At 42.5% G+C, this 20,595-nt stretch overlaps 1 long non-coding RNA gene across 1 annotated transcript; it reads right to left on the bottom strand.

Annotated features, from left to right (window-relative positions):
- Window positions 1-11,645: 11,645 nt before the first annotated feature.
- On the bottom strand, window positions 11,646-20,595 carry LOC120061502. The gene is made up of 4 exons (XR_005478335.1): window positions 20,470-20,595; window positions 18,076-18,146; window positions 17,837-17,948; window positions 11,646-11,968 (listed from the first exon to the last, which is right to left on the bottom strand). It is a non-coding gene; the product is annotated as an uncharacterized LOC120061502 (long non-coding RNA).

Here is a 20,595-nt window from a genome sequence, read left to right as displayed (position 1 = left end):
GGTTGAAAATACAATTTACACAGGGCCTTCTAAATCACCAGGTTTACATGGGTGGGAGTTTCAGCTTTACATGGTGACATCGACATGTGATAAATTGGTTAATAGACCAATAACAAAGAGTTCCAAACCTCTCTGCCAATAACTACTAGTTATATCTATATTTTATCTTCATTATTTCTCTTCATATGACAAGGATTAAAAAGGATTTGCCAGTAGACTTGATTCACGATGATGACTGCTAGCTAAGTGAAAGTACGATGTTGACATGATCAGTCCAATCAAAGCTACTGTACATATAACGTGATTTGACGTCATTTCTGTGGCCAATGACCTTGAGCCGTCTTGGAAGAGCACTTGTAATATAAATCCATGGTAGGACCCAAAGGGCTGAAATTGTGGATGTCTACCATTACTAAAGGACTGAAGCTAGGCGATTGCGTAAGGTCCCCATGAGTGACAGAATACTGAGCCAATCACGGCGCAATGCTCCTATTTTCTGCTGGCCCGCCCCACCACTGCAGAAAGCACTGAGCTAGGCTGAAACACCTGCGCCTTACTAAAGAAAACAATCAAGAGACCATGGTTGTATGAGGCTTTATTAACTCAATTATATACATTTTTTTTTTTTTTTTTTTTACATTGTTTGCAAACTTATCTGTGACACATATTAATGCCCAAATAACATGCAAGCCTCCCCAAAACATTTGTTGTTTTTTTTGCAAAAAATGTGGGTCTCAAAACAGGTGGGGCAGAATGACGGGTCGCCACTGAATAGAGCGTATTACACATTGGGCTATAGCAACAACAAAAAAGCTTGATGGAAAATACTCAGTAGGGTCTCTACTAACCAAATATGTTCAGGCTTTGAGGGGGACTCTCATACACATCCAGGAGCACTTCATACCCCTCTATTTAAATAGAGTTGAACATACCAGTATTTGTGTAAACTTTCAAAATAAATGCTGGTATATCTAGTGTTCCTAGATTGTTGCAATGCTGTGCAACACGTTTCACTGCACTAGAGTGCTTCAAAAATCGATTTCCCCAAAGTTTAGCATGTCTTTGCAGGGGGGACTCTTATTTTGAGAGAAAAAATTCCAGCATAATTTCCTGCTGCTAGCAGAACGGAGATGAGAAAACCTATTCAACTGTCAAGGCAATCAAAATCCTGTTTCCCATTCCGCAGCTTTCTTCATTAAATAACATATGGAATCACATAAAATGTAGCCTATTGCAAATAAAAACTATATTAATTTGATTTATACTCTTTTCTGGACTGAATGAAATGACTGTCAAATTAGTTTATATTCTATCTCTTAGTTTATATCCTAGCCTGCAGATAGTGAGACCGTCAATAGACAGGTAAACTGCGACCACTAGCGGCTGTTCAGGCTATAGCATTCTACATACAGATCATTCATGTAAATAAATATTATCAGTACCAGAAGAAAATACATCTGGATTTTGTATTTAGTTAATTAAGATCGCATGGCATCAAACATTTTCACAATCAAAATCCTTCAGCCTATATTTCCCCATTTCAAAAATAATTTTCCATCTACGTCAGAGGTGTTAGAGATCTGGACAGCCTCGGGTGTTTGCTTGTGTGATATGTTAGTGTGGTAATTTAATCACAAAAATATTTACATCCCAAAACATCTAATCAAAATGTATAGATTGTGTCTGGTGTTATTCTCAGATTATTTGTAGGGAATCTAAAAGGATCCACCATAGCCCATGGCCAACCCTAACCACAGCACATATAACACACCAATAAGATAATCCTCCTAACATATTGTATAAGCAAGGCCATTTTTAAAAGCTTATCGCGGCTCAGTAGTCACAGAATAGTTCCCCATCGAGGACCACTTTGGAAAGAAGTGTTTTAATAATACTGGTAATACAGTCGTCATAAGTCAATTGCCTCGGAGTTTGCAGTGCAGGGCCCAACTGGGATGCTCACACACATTCCACATGATTGTCTTGAGATTTACCTCCCCATTCATCACATGATTCCTGATGATTAGTCAATGCCATGCCAGCTTCATATATAGACCATTGCAGAGCAGCACCGGCAGGCAGTTTGGTGTAACCCTCCTCTGTAATGTGTTCTATTCTCAGATACCCCCCGGGCTTATGTAGGGCCACACCATGGATGTGGGAGAAGAGCAAAGGCAAGTCTCTAGTTAGGGTGTAGCGTGACACAAACCCTAGCTCGGCAGGGATGTCCTTCTCCTCAGAGTACTCAAATATGGCAGTCATGTACTTGGAGATGTCTCTCCCCTTGGCTTTGGCACGGCCAAGCTCTTCTCCCATCAGGGATACTACGGCTGCAGCAGAGCTTCTGCTTTCCCCCGCATCTCTCTCCGTTGGCCGCCTCTGTAGTCCCCGGGAACAGACGACCAGAACAAAGTCACTCTCCTGGATCCTCCTGCAGTGCCATCCCATGGTCCCCTCCTCTGCCAAGCTTAGAGATTCCCACAGGTCCAGAAACACCTGGCGCAACAATGCAACAGACAACAAGAAATAATAATATAATAATAATAATACAAATAATATAAGATATTATAAATAACATTTACATTTGTCCATTTAAAATGCCATTTCAACCAATAATTTTTTTTCTTTCTATTTATTTAACACAGACCAGGGCAGGGGTGCATTCCATTCGGTTCAAAGATTGCTTTGTTTCATAACAATTTGAACTGAATTACAGGTTTCCCCGCAAAACAATGTGTACCATTCTTCAACAGCCTTTGAGGAACGTTTGCTCCTGTTTGGTGGGTGTGGCAAGGGGTGGCTTGATCAATATGGATGTGACCATTTGAAATCACGTCCAACATGGCATACACAAACACTCTCTGGGCCACTATAATCACAACATTCTTCAACTGGTCGTTCAGTACAGTACCGCTTGTGTTGAATTAAACGTTGCACACCGTTCTGTCGTACTGATATTCTCCTCCCTGTGTTACCTGTGTTGCCATGTGCTGCTGCAGGAAGACTGCTAGTTGCATTACCGCTCGGACATGGGCATGGCCGTCATCGCTGCTGTAGCAAATCAGTAGTCGAGGCGGAGTTAACCTGCTGGTCAGTGACACATGTTCCTCGTTCCCATTCTTGCCATGATGTTGCTCGATTATTTCTGAAAACCACAACAAACACAAAAATCTTGTATTACCATGTTCTTGTCAGAGGAAAACGTTTGTCTGTTTGACCTGCACACGCAAAGAAAGCATTGGTATCGTTAGTGAAATGTAAAAATGCCGACCTGGATTTATCTCCATCTTCCTCCTAATCTGCCTGGGATTCTTCCAGATGACAGCCAGTAATAACACCACTAACATGGCTGCCAGGGCAACGCCAACAGGGAGCAGCAGGGTCAGGGATGGAGTGGCAGTGGGAGGTGGGTCTGACGGGAGCAAGATAGACTATATACACTGAACCAAAATATAAACGCAACGAGCAACAATTTCAAAGATTTTACTGAGTTACAGTTCATAAGGAAATTAGTCAATGGAAGAAAAATAATTAAGCCCTAATCCATGGATTTTACATGACTGGGAATACAGATGTGTCTGTTGGTCACAGATACCTTTAAAAAAAATGGTAGTGGCGTGGATCAGAAAACCAGTCAGTATCTGGTGTGACCAACATTTGCCTCATGCATCGCAACACATTTCCTTCACATAGAGTTGATCAGGCTGTTGATTGTGGCCTGTGGAATGTTGTCCCAATCTTCTTCAATGGGTGTGCAAAGTTGCTGGATATTGGCAGGAACTAGAACACGCTGTCGTACACATCGATCCAGAGCATCCCAAACATGCTCAAACGGTGACATGTCTGGTGAGTATGCAGGCCATGGAAGAACTGGGACATTTTCAGCTTCCAGGAATTGTGTACAGGTCCTTGCGACATGGGGCTGTGCATTATCATGCTGAAACATGAGGTGATGGCGGTGGATGAATGTCACGACAATGGATTGCAGGATCTCGTTACGGTATCTCTGTGCATTCAAATTGCCATATATAAAATGCAATTGTGTTAGTTGCCCGGTACAGTTGAAACCGGGATTCATTCATGAAGAGCACACTTCTCCAACCTGCCCTGAAGAGAATGACAAGCACGCAGATGACCTTCCCTGAGACGGTTTCTGACAGTTTGTGCAGAAATTATTTGGTTGTGCAAACCTACAGTTTCATCAGCTGTCTAGGTAACTGGTCGCAGAAGAAAAGCCAGATGTGGAGGTGCTGGGCTGGCGTGGTTACATGTGATGTGCGGTTGTGAGGCTGGTTGGAAGAAGCAGTGTATTAAGGCCATACCAATTGGTGTATGACAAGGAAATAAAATAAACCAATCAAAAAATCTCTCATACCTACGCTAAGTACACAGCAAAAAATATCTACAAGAATTTGTATAACTTGTATAAATGTTGGTCTTGATTGGAACATACCGTGCTTAATCTGCATCACTTGAACATTAAATGTTTTTCTTACAGCGTCTACCTCATCAACTGCGATCTGAGATTTAAAAAATAAAAATAAATTTAAAAGAGGAGTGATTTATGGAAACATTGGCTGGAACTACAAGTTTTGTTTGTATAGAGTATGTGTTGTGTCACATTTGCAATGACTCACCTCACATGTGTAGTTGAACCCTACCATCAGGCCTTGGAGATGGTAACTGTAGTGAGTTCTGTTTCTTGTGGAATTCTAAAGAAAGTAACAATAGAAAGGTAGAAATCATTAAACACGGCAGACTAATAATGACAGTAAATCCTTCTCCATGTAGACATGTAAAAGAGTCGATCACATGCTCTCACTCACAGGTGTAATGATGTATCTCTTCAGGCCACCTCCTCCCCGCCGCCCCTCTCCATAACATAATGAGAAGTAGCGGTCGATTCCAAAATGTGTGGGAGCAAGGTTGAATGTCACAATAACGTCATCCTCTTCCTGCTGGACTTCTATATGTTTTGGGTACCAATCTATAACAGAAAACAAAAAAACATTTACAAACAACATGAACCAATGCCGTACAGAGAACGGTTCATAAGATTGTAAACATTTAAAACGCAGCAAAGTTTTATTTCTCACCTTTCTTGCAATGTTCAAGTCCGTTTTTCTCTGGGCATGCTGCAAAACAGCAAGGGAATTCACACATTATATACAATAGATTAGCTTTTTTTTTTGTAATTTAATTTTTATGGTTGATTTATTTATTTATTATGGTTGATTGTAAATTTACAAAATAAATAACATTTGTCATAGATGAAGCCAACAGTGTTAGTGAACAATGTTCTTGTGTTCCATTGATGTGGTACTGAATATTGAGAAGGACAATTTACTGCGTGTGGAGAACATTGTGCTGTGATAGAATTTATCCCACAACTCAGGAACTGGCAGGGCCATCACAGTGACAGCATACTGGGTCCCCAGGGTTAGACGGGAGAAGGTGTCTGACTGGTACACCTACAACACCCAATAAACATCATTAGACGTTGTGGGAATCCTGACAAGACAAAACCCTGCTTTACTGGTCCAATAACGTATATCATTCTTACTTTAAACAGTTTCACTTTACAGCAGCTTTCCTTTCACTACCTTTCAGTGAAAAATAGTATATAAAAGTTCTGTAAGAAGCTGGTATTAATGTTGTACTGGGTTTTATCCACCTTGTCATAGATGTGTTTTCAACAAAGATTCTGACCAATTTTGTGGGAAATGGTGTCATGTTAGCAAAGTGTCCTACCGTTTTGGCATGTGAGGCAGAGAGAGAAATATTGATTTGAAAAAGAAAAAGCTGACAGGCCATATGAGATCCTCCCAAGGCCTGAAGGGAGACCTGGAACCCTCTGAGGAAGGAGATCCCTGGAACAAACACAGGGACAAGGCCAGTAACGAGTGAGTGAGTTAACATACACAGGAATGCATGGTAATACTATTCATTAACATGAATGTAATTTTTATGCCAATACACGATGACAGTCACCATTATTACTTTATATTTGATTGGTACCATCTAGGCCTGTACCTTATCATTCTATTAATTCATATTCCATTTGAGTGACATCACAACCACATTATAAATGACCACTACATTGGATCTACAGTAGACGATTGATGATTACAGGAAAATGTTTGTATCTTATGTTTGCCCTTACCAAACTGGCTGGGTTGCCAGGAGACAACGATAGTGTCATATTTAGTGTTCTCATCAGCTACGAACTCTACAGTCACATCGTGTGGAGCATGGACATAATGCTGGCACACATCAGAGCTCTGTCCACCCAGAAAGACCAAACATGGCCACGGAACACAACCTGGGGGAAATTGATGATAATAATAATAGCAATGATTAACATGGAACACAAAAGCAGTGTTTATTATACAGTGAGATATAGATATATACACACACACAGTGCATTTGAAAAATTCAGACCACTTTACTAACTCTACCTACATGTACACATTACCTCAATTACCTCGACTAACCGGTGCCCCCGCACATTGACTCTGTACCGGTACCCCCTGTATATAGCCTCCACATTGACTCTGTACTGGTACCCCCTGTATATAGCCTCAACATTGACTCTGTACCGGTACCCCCTGTATATAGGCTCCACATTGACTCTGTACCGGTATCCCCCGTATATAGCCTCGGTACTGTTATTTTACTGCTGCTCTTTAATTATTTGTTACTTTTATTTTTTAACTCAGCTATTTCTTTACTTAACACTTATTTTTCTTAAAACTGCATTGTTGGTTAAGGGCTTGTAAGTAAGCATTTCACTGTAAGGTCAATAGTCATTCACAACATTAACAATGTCTACACTGTATTTCTGATCAGTTTGATGGTATTTTAATGCTTTTCTTTCAAAAACAAGGACATTTCTAAGTGACCCCAAACTTTTGAACGGTAGTGTTAGTATTCAGACCCTTTACTCTGTACTTTGTTGAAGCACCTTTGGCAGAGATTACAGCCTCGAGTCTTCTTGGGTGTGACGCTACAAGCTTGGCACACCTGTATTTGGGGAGTTTCTCACATTCTTCTCTGCAGATCCTCTCAAGCTCTGTCAGGTTGGATGGGGAGTGTTGCTGCACAGCTGTTTTCAGGTCTCTCCAGAGATGTTCGATTGGTTCCTTGAGTGGCTTGAGAGACCTGTCCCGAAGCCACTTCTGCATTGTCTTGGTTGTGTGCTTAGGGTCGTTGTCCTGGCATTCAGGCCAAAGAGTTCAATCTTGGATTCATCAGACCAGAGAATCTTGTTTCTCATTGTCCGAGAGTCCTTAGGTGCCTTTTGGCAAACTCCAAGCGGGCTGTCATGTGCCTTTTACTGAGGAGTGGCTTCCATCTGGCCACTCTACCATAAAGGCCTGATTGGTGGAGTGCTGCAGAGATGGTTGTCCTTCTGGAAGGTTCTCCCATCTCCACAGAGGAACTCTGGAGCTCTGTCAGAGTGACCATCGAGTTCTTGGTCACCTCCCTGACCAAGGCCCTTCTCCCCCGATTGCTCAGTTTGGCTGGGCGGCTCTAGGAAGAGTCTTGGTGGTTCCAAACCTCTTCCATTTAATAATGATGGAGGCCACTGTGTTCTTGGGGACCTTCAATGCTGCAGAAATGTTTGGTACCATTCCCCAGACCTGTGCCTCGACACAATCCTGTCTCGGGTGCTCTACGAACAATTCCCGCGACCTCATGACTTGCTCTGACATGCACTGTCAACTGTGGGATCCTATACTGAGAGGTGTGTGTCTTTCCAAATCATGTCCAATCAATTGAGTTTACCACAGGTGGACTCCAATCAAGTTGTAGAAACATCTCAAGGATGATCAATGGAAACAGGATGCATCTGAGCTATATTTCGAGTCTCATAGCAAAGGGTCTGAATACTTATGTAAATAAGGTATTTCAGTTTTTAATACATTTGCAAACATTTCTAAAAACCTTTTTTCGCTTTGTCATTACGGGGTATTGGGTGTAGATTAACGATGAAAAACATTTATTTAATACATTTTAAAATAAGACTAATGTAACAAAATGTGGAAAAGGAGAAGGGGTCTGAATACCTTCTGAATGTACTGTATACACTGAGTATACAAAACATTAATAACACCTGCTCTTTCCATGACAGACTGATCAGGTGAATCCAACTGAAAGCTATGATCTCTTATTGATGTCACCTGTTAAATACACTTCAAATCAGTGTAGATGAAGGGGAGACAGGTTACAAAACTATTTTTAAACCTTGAAACAATTTAGACATGAATTTTGTGTGTGCCGCTCAGAGGATGAATGAGGAAGATACAAAAATATGAGTGCCTTTCAAAAGGGGTATGGTAGTAGGTGCCAGACACAACGGTTTGTGTCAAGAACTGTAATGCTGCTGAGTTTTTCACGCTCAACCGTTTCCTGTGTGTATCAAGAATTGTCCACCACCCAAAGGACATCCAGCCAACTTGACACAACTGTGGGGGCATGATATTTATGCCTCTAACTTTCTCACTCATCATTATTATTATTCACAATTCATTCATGTTTATCTGAAATCATGGTAGCATCTACATGAATGATTACAGCTGTGAGTCTTTTTGGGTAAGTCTCTAAGAGCTTTGCACACCTGGTTTGTCCAATCTTTTTAAAACTTATTCAAGCGCTGTCAAGTTGTTGGTAATTGCTAGACAGCCATTTTCAAGTGTTGCCATAGATTTTCAAGCAGATTTAAGTCAAAACTGTAACTAGGCCACTCAGGAACATTCCATGTCATCTTGGAAAGCAACTCCAGTGTAGATTTGACCTTGTGTTTTAGGTTATTGTCCTGCTGAAAGGTGAATTTGTCTCTCATTGACTGTTGGAAAGCAGACTGAATCAGGTTTCCTCTAGGATTTTGTCTGTGCTTATAGCTGTATTCTGGTTCTTTTTAATTCTCTAAAACTCCCTAGTCCTTGCCGATAGCCAGTGTAACATAACATGATGCAACCACCACCCTGTTTGAAAATATGAGGAGAGGTATTCATTGATGTGTTGTGTTGTATTTGCGGCAAACATAACACTTTGTATTCAGGGCAAAAAGTTAATTTCTTAGCCAAATGTTTTGCATTATTACTTAAGTGTCTTTTTGCAAACAGGATGCATGTTTTTTTATTCTGAACAGGCTTCCTTATTTTCACTCTGTCATTTAGGTTAGTATTGAAGAGTAACTACAATGTTGTTGATACATCCTAAGTTCTCATATCACAAGCATTAAACTATGTAACGTGTTTAAAATCACCATTGACTTAATGGTGATATCCCTGAGCAGTTTCCTTCCTCTCTGGCAACTGAGTTAGGAAGGACGCCTGTATCTTTGTAGTGACTGGATGTATCGATACACCATCACCAAAGCCTAATTTATAACTTCACCATGATAAAAGAGATATTAAGCATCTGCTTTTTAAAAATGTTTACCCATCTACCAATCAGAGCCCTTCTTTGAGAGGCATTGGAAAACCTCCCCGGTCTTTGTGGTTGAATCTGTGCTTGATATTCACTACTCGATTGCGGGACCTTACAGGTAAATGTGTGTGTGTGGGGTACAAAGATGGGGTAGTCATTCAAAATTAATGTTTACCACTATTATTGAACACGGAATGAGTCTATGCAACATATTATTAAGCGATTTGAACACATTTTTACTCTTGAACTTATTTAGGCTTGCCACAACAAAAGGTTTGAATATTTGACTCAAGTTTTTATTAATTTCTCAAAAATGTTCCACTTTGACATTATGGGGTATTGTGTGTAGATCAGTGACACAAAATCTAAATTTAATCTATTTTAAATTCAGGCTGTAACAACAACAACATGTGGAAAGAAGGTGTGAATAATTTCTGTAGGATGAGAACCTGTTTAGTCAGTCCAGTCTGAAACACACTTACTTCCAAATGCCTCGACAGAGGGAATGCCTAGGGTTCTTCCAACATCTTCTCTGCTGATTCTGCAGTATTCACATCCTGCACCCCCCTAAGATGGTGCGTGAGAGGACAGGGTATGCATAAAGGACTTGTATGTGACACAGTGAATAGGTAAACACAGTGGTGGAGGAGAGGAGGAGCCCAAGGTTCTCATCCTTTCCTTTTGGCTGTGTACTCAGGAGTCATTGCTAGTCTAAGAGACAACACACAGCTGGAGAAAATTAGAAAACAGAAACAGCCAGAGAGCCCAGGCTCTCACTTGTCAGGTGGGTAGTATACTAGGTAGGTTAATTAAAGGCCTCCCATCTTGCCTACTACCTTTGTATGCATGGCTGTAAATCACTTTGGATAAAAGCATCTGCTTGTTAATGGCATATATCACTTCCTAAGTCAGATAGGAGAAATGTACTAGGGCAAAACTTCACACGGTCAATCACTGTACTACTTTAAATCTACTCTACAGTGACTATGTACTGGGATTAATAATTTTGTACTTCTGTAATCCACTTAAAGATGTTGTCCTTAATTTAGCCCATTTTTTTTTATCCTGCATGTCACAGGCCTTCGCTGGTCAGTTACCTTTGTAATATTTTAGATTATTAACTTTTTTTTTAACCAGAAAATGTATATTATGCATGTAGTAAACAGGACATATCAGGTTTGTCAAGAACTCTTGACAACACGATTTGTAAAATAAGTGTATAGCGGCAGAAAACAAAGCATTTTACCTTTCAGTATTCCTCATCTGAGGTGCAGGAAACTTTGCAGCTGACAGAAATCAAATCAACTTTGTTGGTACAAGTCAGTCTACTGGTTAGAGCGTTGGGCCAGTAACTGAAAGGTGACAAGCTAAAAATCTGTCCTTCTGCCCCTGAGCAAGGCAGTTAACCCACCATTCCCCGAAAACGTGGATGTCGATTATGACAGCCCCCCTCACCTCTCTGATTCAGAGAGGTTGGGTTAAATGCGGAGGACACATTTCAGTTGAATACATTCATTTGTACAACTGACTAGGTATCCCCCTTTCCTAATAACCCAGTCTGATTCCTACCCTTCGGTGTTCAACAATAGCAGTGAAAATTAGCCAAACATTTTGTGAACGATATAGAAAGTCAGGTAGTGGCAGAGGCTTAATTACTATGTGTGGAGGCTCACCTGCAGGACACATTCCAGACTGCAGTCCTGTGGTGAGATGGCTGTTAGGTCCTCCTGGGCCCAGAGGTACTGACTCAGAGTCAGGACCTGGAGCAAAACGAGCTTGGATCTCTGCATGCTGCTAAAGCACACATAGCAGTGCCCAAAAGCAAAGCACTTGGACTCAAACATCTCCCAATCGGACTGTATATCCGTTTTCTGTGACACAATAGGCGTTGTCTGGTCCTTGTATGTACAGCATGAAGAACGCTATGAGGTTTCGACACATCAGGGTGAAGTGCGTGAGAGAGAGAGTGAAAGAGACAAGGGTGTGGTATCTTGAAGCTAAAGGGCAAAGAAAACACAGGCAGCTCAATCTGCAACTTTTAACTGTTTTGTTTTTAAATTATCTCCAAGAGCCAACCAAACCATATTCTCATTCATGACACTTAAAAACAACAGACAAGGACAAATTAAAATATATATTTTTAATAATATAAATAAATCAAGTTGATATAATCTAATTTATATCAACACAGTGGACAGCATCCAACTGTAGGTTTATTTGTATTTTTTTTTTTTAATTAAAGGAAATATTTTCATAGGAATTCAAATGGGAATATTTCTTCAACAGAACTGTTATGTTATTGGTAAAGAGATCACTACGGTTTCATGATTTAGGCAACAACACTTTGGGGAATTTAAATAAAAAGGTAGAGGAGTAACAATGAAGAGTAACCTAATGTTTTAAAGTTAATGAAATGTATTCATCTGAAAGGAGAATGCATCTGACAATACATTAATAGTAAAACATGAAAATAAAATCTGGGTCCAGAATGATCCTGAAGGCAATATCTTCACCGGATCTGAAAAACAAGAAACTACTGCACGTTTTACAATCAACCTCCCAACTTCATATCCATTTTTTTTTAACCTAATAACACAATTTTCACTACAATTATTCAATTATTAATAGGCCTATTTTCAAGTTGCCTCAGCCATTTCTGACATGTTTTATGAACTAACAACTGAAAGTGAACAGGCCCATGCATGCAGCACTTTAAAAACGGACACCCATTCGTCGTCATGTGGAGCATACCTATGAAACAATCCTGTTGTTGTGCTTTGAAGACGGCTATAAATCATGAGCCACTAGGCATGATAATAATCTATCTAGCAATTGATGCAACATTCTTTTGATCATTAATTTGGGCGTGTGAGAAAACGAGAGACAAAACAGAAACAGCCAGAGAGCCGCAAAATAAAAACCTACTATAACAATCACATACAGTGCTGTGAAAAAGTATTTGCCCCCTTCCTGATTTCTTATTTTTTTGCACATTTGTCACACTTAAATATTTCAGATCATCAAACACATATTTATATTACACAAAGATAACTGCATTATTTTGTTTACTTGGGTTAAGTGATCATTTTAATTATTAAGGGAAAAACGCTATCCAAACCTTCATGGCCCTATGTGACAAAGTAATTGCCCCCCCCCCCCCCCCTTGTTGTTAAATCATGAATTTACTGTGGTTAATCACATGTTTTGGAAAGCTGAGCTCAATTTCACCAGCCACACCCAGGCCTGATTACTGCCAGACCTGTTGAATCAAGAAATCACTTAAATAGAACCTGTCTGACAAAGTGAAGTAGGCCAAAAGATCTCAAAAAGCAAGACATCATGCCGCGATCCAACGAAATTCAGGGACAGATGAGAAACAAAGTAATTGACATCTATCATGACATCTATGACATCATGACATCTATCAAGGGCTACAAAGCCATTTCTAAAGCTTTGGGACTCTAGCGAACCACTGTGAGAGCCATTATCCACAAATGGAGAAAATTTGGAACAGTGGTGAACCTTCCCAGGAGTGGCCGGCCTACCAAAATTACCGCAAGAGCGCAGCGACGACTCATCCAAGAGGTCACAAAAGAACCCACAACAACATCTAAAGAACTGCAGGCCTCACTTGCCTCAGTTAAGGTCAGTGTTCATGACTCAACCATAAGAAAGAGACTGGGCAAAAATGGCATCCATGGCAGAGTTCCAAGGCGAAAACCACTGCTGACCAAAAGAACATAAAGGCTCGTCTCACTTTTGGCAAAAAAAAAACATCTTGATGATCCCCAAGACTTTTGGGGAGCTAGCTAGCTAGTCAACTTCTACCGACTAGCAGCACTGTAGAAACTAATACATTACAACGGAACGATTTGATTAGTGTAGTGTTAGCTAGCTACATAGTTGTCTTTGCTGTCTTTGTATCTAAGATAATTGTGTAGTTTAGAGTAATTATCGAGGTTAGCTAGCCAGCTATTTTCGTCGCCGCGCCACCGTTCTCCTACCTAGTCAACAACTGCTAGCTAGCTAGTCAACTTCTACCGACTAGCAGCACTGTAGAAACTAATAATACATTACAACGGAACGATTTGATTAGTGTAGTGTTAGCTAGATACATAGTTGTCTTTGCTGTCTTTGTATCTAAGATAATTGTGTAGTTTAGAGTAATTATCGAGGTTACCTAGCCAGTTATCGAGGTTACCTAGCCAGCTACACTTTCAAACAAAGTCAACAACGCAGCCACTGCTAGCTAGCCTACTTCACCAGCCAGCAGTACTGTATCATTTTAATCATTTTAGTCAATAAGATTTTTGCAACGTAAGCTTAACTTTCTGAACATTCGAGACGTGTAGTCCACTTGTCATTCCAATCTCCTTTGCATTAGCGTAGCCTCTTCTATAGCCTGTCAACTATGTGTCTGTCTATCCCTGTTCTCTCCTCTCTGCACAGACCATACAAACGCTTCACACCGCGTGGCCGCTGCCACTCTAACCTGGTGGTCCCAGCGCGCACGACCCACGTGGAGTTCCAGGTCTCCGGCAGCCTCTGGAACTGCCGATCTGCGGCCAACAAGGCAGAGTTCATCTCAGCCTATGCTTCCCTCCAGTCCCTCGACTTCTTGGCACTGACGGAAACATGGATTACCACAGATAACACTGCTACTCCTACTGCTCTCTCCCCATCGGCCCACCTGTTCTCGCACACCCCGAGAGCTTCTGGTCAGCGGGGTGGTGGCACTGGGATCCTCATCTCTCCCAAGTGGACATTCTCTCTTTCTCCCCTGACCCATCTGTCTATCGCCTCCTTTGAATTCCATGCTGTCACAGTTACCAGCCCTTTCAAGCTTAACATCCTTATAATTTATCGCCCTCCAGGTTCCCTTGGAGAGTTCATCAATGAGCTTGACGCCTTGATAAGTTCCTTTCCTGAGGATGGCTCACCTCTCACAGTTCTGGGTGACTTTAACCTCCCCACGTCTACCTTTGACTCATTCCTCTCTGCCTCCTTCTTTCCACTCCTCTCCTCTTTTGACCTCACCCTCTCACCTTCCCCCCCTACTCACAAGGCAGGCAATACGCTTGACCTCATCTTTACTAGATGCTGTTCTTCCACTAATCTCATTGCAACTCCTCTCCAAGTCTCCGACCACTACCTTGTATCCTTTTCCCTCTCGCTCTCATCCAACACTTCCCACTCTGCCCCTACTCGGATGGTATCGCGCCGTCCCAACCTTCGCTCTCTCTCCCCCGCTACTCTCTCCTCTTCCATCCTATCATCTCTTCCCTCTGCTCAAACCTTCTCCAACCTATCTCCTGATTCTGCCTCCTCGACCCTCCTCTCCTCCCTTTCTGCATCCTTTGACTCTCTATGTCCCCTATCCTCCAGGCCGGCTCGGTCCTCCCCTCCTGCTCCGTGGCTCGACGACTCATTGCGAGCTCACAGAACAGGGCTCCGGGCAGCCGAGCGGAAATGGAGGAAAACTCGCCTCCCTGCGGACCTGGCATCCTTTCACTCCCTCCTCTCTACATTTTCCTCTTCTGTCTCTGCTGCTAAAGCCACTTTCTACCACTCTAAATTCCAAGCATCTGCCTCTAACCCTAGGAAGCTCTTTGCCACCTTCTCCTCCCTCCTGAATCCTCCTCCCCCTCCCCCCCCTCCTCCCTCTCTGCGGATGACTTCGTCAACCATTTTGAAAAGAAGGTCGACGACATCCGATCCTCGTTTGCTAAGTCAAACGACACCGCTGGTTCTGCTCACACTGCCCTACCCTGTGCTTTGACCTCTTTCTCCCCTCTCTCTCCAGATGAAATCTCGCGTCTTGTGACGGCCGGCCGCCCAACAACCTGCCCGCTTGACCCTATCCCCTCCTCTCTTCTCCAGACCATTTCCGGAGACCTTCTCCCTTACCTCACCTCGCTCATCAACTCATCCTTGACCGCTGGCTACGTCCCTTCCGTCTTCAAGAGAGCGAGAGTTGCACCCCTTCTGAAAAAACCTACACTCGATCCCTCCGATGTCAACAACTACAGACCAGTATCCCTTCTTTCTTTTCTCTCCAAAACTCTTGAACGTGCCGTCCTTGGCCAGCTCTCCTGCTATCTCTCTCAGAATGACCTTCTTGATCCTAATCAGTCAGGTTTCAAGACTAGTCATTCAACTGAGACTGCTCTTCTCTGTGTCACGGAGGCGCTCCGCACTGCTAAAGCTAACTCTTTCTCCTCTGCTCTCATCCTTCTAGACCTATCGGCTGCCTTTGATACTGTGAACCATCAGATCCTCCTCTCCACCCTCTCCGAGTTGGGCATCTCCGGCGCGGCCCACGCTTGGATTGCGTCCTACCTGACAGGTCGCTCCTACCAGGTGGCGTGGCGAGAATCTGTCTCCGCACCACGTGCTCTCACCACTGGTGTCCCCCAGGGCTCTGTTCTAGGCCCTCTCCTATTCTCGCTATACACCAAGTCACTTGGCTCTGTCATATCCTCACATGGTCTCTCCTATCATTGCTATGCAGACGACACACAATTAATCTTCTCCTTTCCCCCTTCTGATAACCAGGTGGCGAATCGCATCTCTGCATGTCTGGCAGACATATCAGTGTGGATGACGGATCACCACCTCAAGCTGAACCTCGGCAAGACGGAGCTGCTCTTCCTCCCGGGGAAGGACTGCCCGTTCCATGATCTCGCCATCACGGTTGACAACTCCATTGTGTCCTCCTCCCAGAGTGCTAAGAACCTTGGCGTGATCCTGGACAACACCCTGTCGTTCTCAACTAACATCAAGGCGGTGACCCGTTCCTGTAGGTTCATGCTCTACAACATTCGCAGAGTACGACCCTGCCTCACACAGGAAGCGGCGCAGGTCCTAATCCAGGCACTTGTCATCTCCCGTCTGGATTACTGCAACTCGCTGTTGGCTGGGCTCCCTGCCTGTGCCATTAAACCCCTACAACTCATCTAGAACGCCGCAGCCCGTCTGGTGTTCAACCTTCCCAAGTTCTCTCACGTCCCCCCGCTCCTCCGCTCTCTCCACTGGCTTCCAGTTGAAGCTCGCATCCGCTACAAGACCATGGTGCTTGCCTACGGAGCTGTGAGGGGAACGGCACCTCCGTACCTTCAGGCTCTGATCAGGCCCTACACCCAAACAAGGGCACTGCGTTCATCCACCTCTGGCCTGCTCGCCTCCCTACCTCTGAGGAAGTACAGTTCCCGCTCAGCCCAGTCAAAACTGTTCGCTGCTCTGGCACCCCAATGGTGGAACAAACTCCCTCACGACGCCAGGTCAGCGGAGTCAATCACCACCTTCCGGAGACACCTGAAACCCCACCTCTTTAAGGAATACCTAGGATAGGATAAAGTAATCCTTCTAACCCCCCCCCCCCCTTAAAAGAGTTAGATGCACTATTGTAAAGTGGTTGTTCCACTGGATATCATAAGGTGAATGCACCAATTTGTAAGTCGCTCTGGATAAGAGCGTCTGCTAAATGACTTAAATGTAAATGTAAATGTTTTGGGAAAATATTCTGTGGACTGACGAGACAAAAGTTGAACTTTTTGGAAGGTTTGCGTCCCGTTACATCTGGCGTAAAAGTAACACAGCATTTCAGAAAAAGAACATCATACCAACAGTCCAATATGGTGGTGGTAGTGTGATGGTCTGGGGCTGCTTTGCTGCTTCAGGACCTGGACGACTTGCTGTGATTGATGGAACCATGAATTCTGCTCTCTACCAAAAAATCCTGACGGAGAATGTCCGGCCATCAGTTCGTGACCTCAAGCTAAAGCGCACTTGGGTTCTGCAGCAGGACAATGATCCAAAACACACCAGCAAGTCCACCTCTGAATGGCTTAAAAAAAAAAAAAAAATTAAGGTTTTGGAGTGGCCTAGTCAAAGTCCGGACTTGAATCCGATTGAGATGCTGTGGCGTGACCTTAAAGGCGGTTCATGCTCGAAAACCCTCCAATGTGGCTGAATTAAAACAATTCTGCAATGAAGAGTAGGCCAAAAGTCTTCCACAGTGATGTGAAAGACTCATTGCCAGTTATCGCAAACACTTGATTGCAGTTGTTGCTGCTGAGGGTGGCACAACCAGTTATTAGGTTTAGGGGGAAATTACTTTTACACATAGGGCCATGAAGGTTCGGATAGCTTTTTTCCCTTAATAAATAAAATCATCACTTAAAAACTGCATTTTGTGTTTACTTGGGTTATCTTTGTGTAATATTTAAATTTGTTTGATGATCTGAAACATTTAAGTGTGACAAATGTGCAAAAAAATAAGAAATCAGGAAGGGGGCAAATACTTTTTCACAGCACTGTAGCTTGATAAAACTAAGAAAGCAATCATAATATTCCTACGTAGATATTGCCAGTGTTTTAAGCTTAGAGACATACTACTCACGGTGTATTTGTCCCATTTCTTCTCCGGGGTCATAGGTCTCCCAGCGACTAGCAGGGAAGATGTGCTTGTTCTTCTCATACCAGCTCCTCAGCACCACTCTACCTGTGTGAGACTACGACATACCAAGGAGGCTCACCAGTGTTAAAGCTGCACTGACAAATACATTTGATTCGAAAAGGTAACAAAAACGCATTTGAATAGTATATTAATTGTGATTAAACAAATACAGATCTCCTGACCTCGTCTTTTTCAACGGTGGCGTCATTCACCAGCCGAATGTCATTGTGGACATCGAAGCTGAAGAGTGGACCTATGGTAGAATAAAGTTGAACTTACATATTTCAATATACCGCACATTTTAGTTTGTTTTTGCCTCAAGCTTTCATCACAATGAAGTCATAGAAACTGTGATGCTAAAAGAAAAACAGAGCGATAATTAACTGCGACGTAAGAGAACACACAGAGCGATAATTAACTGCGACGTAAGAGAACACACAGAGCGATAATTAACTGCGACGTAAGAGAACACACAGAGCGATAATTAACTGCGACGTAAGAGAACACACAGAGCGATAATTAACTGCGACGTAAGAGAACACAGAGCGATAATTAACTGCGACGTAAGAGAAAACAGAGCGATAATTAACTGTGACGTACAAGAAAACAGAGAGATAATTGTTCAATTTAAGATCAGGAAGATCTGTAAATCTATCAAGGAATAACCAGTCCAGCAGCACTCACATGTGGGATGATCAAATCCTCTTTGATGTACAGTTGAAGTCGGAAGTTTACATACACTTAGGTTTAAGTCATTAAAGCTAGTTTTTCAACCACTCCACAAATGTCTTGTAAACAAACTATAGTTTTGGAAAGTCGGTGCATGACACAAGTAATTTTTCCAACAATTGTTTACAGACAGATTATTTCACTTATAATTCACTGTATCACAATTCCCGTGGGTCAGAAGTTTACATACACTAAGTTGACTGTGCCTTTAAACAGCTTGGAAAATTCCAGAAAATTAGGTCATGGCTTTAGAAGCTTCTGATAGGCTAATTGACATCATTTGAGTCAATTGGAGGTGTACCTGTGGATGTATTTCAAGGCATACCTTCAAACTTAGTGCCTCTTTGCTTGACATCTTGGGAAAATCAAAAGAAATCAGCCAAGACCTCAGAAAAAGAATTGTAGACCTCCACAAGTCTGGTTCATCCTTGAGAGCAATTTCCAAACGCCTGAAGGTACCACGTTCATCTGTACAGACAATAATCCGCAAGTATAAACACAAGTGCAAATCAATCTCAGAACAACAGCAAAGGACCTTGTGAAGATGCTGGAGGAAACAGGTCAAAAGTATCTATATCCACAGTAAAACAAGTCCTATATCGACATAACCTGAAAGGCCGCTCAGCAAGGAAGTGGCTTCCACTGCTCCAAAACCGCCATAAAAAAAGACAGAATACGGTTTGCAACTGCACATGGGGACAAAGATCATACTTTTTGGAGAAATGTCCTCTGGTCTGAAGAAACAAAAATAGAACTGTTTGGCCATAACGACCATTGTTATGTTTGGAGGGAAAAGGGGGAGGGTTGCAAGCCGAAGAACACCATCCCAACCGCGAAGCACGGGGGTGGCAGCATCATGTTGTGGGGGTGCTCAAGACATCAAAGTTAGAGCTTGGTTGCAAATGGGTCTTCCAAATGGACAATGACCCAAAGCATACTTCCAAAATTGTGGCAAAATGGCTTAAGGACAACAAAGTCAAGGTACTGGAGATGCCATCACAAAGCCCTGACCTCAATCACATAGAACATTTGTGGGCAGAACTGAAAAAGTGTGTGTGAGCAAGGAGGCCTACAAACCTGACTCAGTTACACCAGCTCTGTCAGGAGGAATGGGCCAAAATTCACCCAACTTATTGTGGAAAGCTACACAAAACGCTTGAACCAAGTTAAACAATTTAAAGGCAATGCTACCAAATACTAATTGAGTGCATGTAAACTTCTGACCCACTGGGAATGTGATGAAAGAAATAAAAGCTGAAATAGATCACTCTACTATTATTCTGACATTTCACGTGATTAAAATAAAGTGGTGATCCTAACTGACCTAAAACAGGGAATTTTTACTAGGATTAAATGTAAGGAATTATGAAAAACTGAGTTTAAATGTATTTGGCTAAGGTGTATGTTAACTTCCGACTTCAACTATACATCAGCTACTCCACACCATTAGCTCTATGAACAACATTGGACAAAACGAGGTGGGCAGAACCAAGCACGAACTAGTGAGATCCTGTTGACACTTTATAGCATTTAATTGCATATTTCTGTTAGGGAGCGCCTACTCTGAAGTGCGTATGTGCAATAACTAAATTCGTCCTGGCACTCTTTCTAAACAGAATTTTTTCAGATTCTTTGTTACAGATTCTAGTTTTTTGGTGGGGGGACGGTATGGACATCAAATGTTTCATTGATGAGAAAATTAGTAGAATGTCGGACAAAATCCATCTCCTCCCACTGCCGGCCACTGGGCTTACTCTCACCACCATATCTGGTAGTGAGTGGAAACGCCAACCGGATGCTTCACATTTACACATCCTGTGAAATATCTGGCTCATTGTGGCACCAACCTTCCACAGAGTTGCATTATTTCCCAGAAAACAGAGTTGATTATCTTGCTTACACCGCAGCTTTAACACATTTCTCGCTAGAAATGAACGATCAACGCTTGAATAGAAACCTAGTTCACACTCCCG

This window comes from Salvelinus namaycush, chromosome 16 (genome assembly GCF_016432855.1).
Source record: "Salvelinus namaycush isolate Seneca chromosome 16, SaNama_1.0, whole genome shotgun sequence".
Taxonomy (NCBI): domain Eukaryota; kingdom Metazoa; phylum Chordata; class Actinopteri; order Salmoniformes; family Salmonidae; genus Salvelinus; species Salvelinus namaycush.
This window is presented reverse-complemented; position numbering and strand designations above follow the sequence as displayed.